The 3,024-nt window shown below is 31.6% G+C and overlaps 1 pseudogene; it reads left to right on the top strand.

Annotated features, from left to right (window-relative positions):
- The first annotated feature begins 1,883 nt into the window (after positions 1 to 1,883).
- On the top strand, positions 1,884 to 2,249 carry LOC145002964 (nuclear transcription factor Y subunit C-3 pseudogene; annotated as a pseudogene).
- The last annotated feature ends 775 nt before the right edge of the window (positions 2,250 to 3,024 follow it).

Genomic DNA, 3,024 nt, shown 5'->3' with positions numbered 1-3,024 from the left:
TTTTTAGCAGATTCTCGGTGACGCTAGGTTTGTTGTGACGAACATGATGATGTTAGGTTTTGTGAGGAAGATGATCAAAGAGAAAGAGAGAATGAGACATCGAAAGATAGCAACCATCTAAGTTGAGAAGACTGAGAAAGAGCTTCGTAAGGAGATTGAAGAGCTCCATCATCAACATTGAGCACACCGTATGCTTGATAAATTGCTTTGTTTAAAGATTATAGAGCGGTTTCATTACCCTAGAGGTATCCGCCATGGATTTTGTTTGACCAACTCATTAGTAGTGTGATTTTGTTTGACATGTAATTATCTCATCCATTCTACACTTTATCTAATTGTTCTTTTTACAAATTTGATTGTTCTTAGGGGTTTAAAAATATGGTTGTTCTTGATTTTGAGGTTGTAGATCAAGGAAATTTTAATATTCTATTTTTCTAGATCTAGAAAAAATATGTTTGAATTCATCAGATGAGGGTGGTAGTGGTGGTTCTTGAGTTTCAATTTGGAACTGTAGATATGAAATCATGAGTGTTTTGTTATTAAGATATGGAAATTTTATGTTACGTTGGTGTCGGTGGTGATTGACAGTGGCGGTGACGGTTGTTGGTGACCAACGACAGGGATGGTTTTAAGGGTTTTCCGATGTTGCACCGGCAACCCCTAACTTTTCTGGTCGCAGTGTTAAAATTTTCGATTTTTCGATTTTTTTAATTATATTTCATGTATCGGCAACACCTATTCATCCCAGCAACAACTACTATATATTTCTGCGTCCGTCCCTGACCAACGGTGGTGGTATTGGTGGCGGTAGTGACTGACGTTCGTGTTGGTGATTGAGGGTGGTGGTGGTGGTGACAATGAGAGAGAGAGAGAGAGAGAGGGGGGGGGGGGAGGAGTGGGGTAGGGTAGGGATACCATTTTATTTTATTTTTTAATATTGTTGTAATAAAAACAAAATTAAATGGCAAATTCATCATTTTAAAAAATCAATTCAAATTGGATCAAACTCGCAACAAATCAAAGTTTTAGATCGATGGTGCAAGGCTCAAAACTTATTGGATCACAATGATAATTTTGGACTATTTTTAGAGTTTTGTCTATTAGATATTTCATTTTTTTTTTCATATGAATTGGAAAGAAATATGAGACAAGATCAGGCAAAAATATACTTAAATGATTCTAAAGATATGCTTAAATTTTAGATTTACATAAACAAAAAGTCCAGAATTGGCTAGATCCATGTAACTTTTGGGTATTTTCTTTCTAACTATCACAAAAAACTAATTTTAACTAGTTTTGGTTTATTCCAAAAGTTTAATACGTCAAAAGATTTCCCTTTTTCAATTTGAATATGTTCGAAAGTAATTAATCATTAATCCACATACGTTCTTTCTCGATATTTCTATCTCTCACAATTGGAGTTCAACAAAATAAGAAAAATAAAATAATATTCCCACAAAATAATAATAATATGGAAAAAAACGTGTAGTGATTAAATTGATTCGGTTTAGTGACACAGCCGGCCAAGACTATAACTCTATAAGCATGCAAGTTGGCGAACCCGGCCGGCAACTCTCAAACCCTACTTTTTAATAATAATTTTTCCATATATTAATTGTATGTATAAATAACAAAACTTTGGTGTATAATCTCATAATATAATCTTTCATCATATCATCTTTTTCTTTCGTCAAAATTTCTATTATATTATTTTAATTTCCACTTTGACCATATGTGTTTGGTTTGTTCATAAACTAATCTCGACACTCATAACCTTAGACACAAAAGCAAGAAACCCTTATACAAAGAATCATTCCACATCTCTATTGATTCATCTAAACAAGATCTTATTTCGTATTTACCATTGAGCCATTTTGTTTGAGATGAGGCAAGCTGGTGCATATTCTGGGATTTTATCAGGAGGAGGGATATCAGGGCGAACTGGGCCCCATTTGTTACCATTAGCAAGAATCAAGAAGATCATGAAGAAATCAAGTGTAGACGTGAAGATGATTTCAGGAGAGGCGCCACTTGTGTTTTCAAAAGCTTGTGAGCTTTTCATCGAAGAATTGACTAAAAGATCTTGGAATATGACCATTCAAGGAAAGAGAAGAACCCTACACAAAGAAGATGTTGTATCTGCGGTGATGACCACTGATGTGTTTGATTTTCTTATCGATCTTGTTCATCCTAATGCTTCTGATGATGTCGATTTGGATGAAGAACATGACCTTGAAAAGAAGCAATAGAAGGTGATCATGCATGACGACTCAGTTTGACTTGTGATCAGGTGATTAATTAAGTCTTAATTAATTACTTAAGATAAAGCTCGTAAGTTTATACTTATATATGATCAGTGAATAACTATATATATATATATATATATATATATATATATATATATATATATATATATATATATATATATATATATATATCGTAAATGGATGGGTGGTATACGTTGCATCCCCTTGTTTTGGTTTCTTGTAAATGAAAAATGTCGATATGTCATACTATAAAAGAAAGAGGGTTATTTTCCTTTTCTTCTTTTTTCTTAGTCATGACATTGTAATATTGTTTTACTAATGATATTATAGATATATCATATATAGATACAAAATAGTAAGGATGTAATAATTATTAATTTGTTATAATTAGATTTTATTTGCAAAGAGAGAAATCAAATATAATGTCGCGTATGGTTTTAAATTTAATAAATTAATTTACAATGGTACAATTACTGATTTTTATCCAGCTTATAGAACGGATAATTTATTTAAATTTTGAAAAAAAGAAAAAAAAGACTAACACTAAATCAATGAATTACTCAGGAAGATTTAATATGATCGATTATATTATAACAAAAACAAGCGATTATATAACTTTTTTTTTCATAATTTCGATACACGATACTACATTCTCATATACTATACTAAACTTACAAAATCTCGTTACTACATTCTCATATACCATAATATCTACTCACAAAAAAGTTTGTTCGATTTGATCATCAAGGCGAAAAAC

Source organism: Lactuca saligna, chromosome 6, assembly GCF_052625555.1.
Source record: "Lactuca saligna cultivar CGN05327 chromosome 6, ASM5262555v1, whole genome shotgun sequence".
Taxonomy (NCBI): Eukaryota; Viridiplantae; Streptophyta; class Magnoliopsida; order Asterales; family Asteraceae; genus Lactuca; species Lactuca saligna.
The sequence above is the reverse complement of the archived record's forward strand: the minus strand, read 5'-3'. Positions and strand labels throughout refer to the sequence as shown.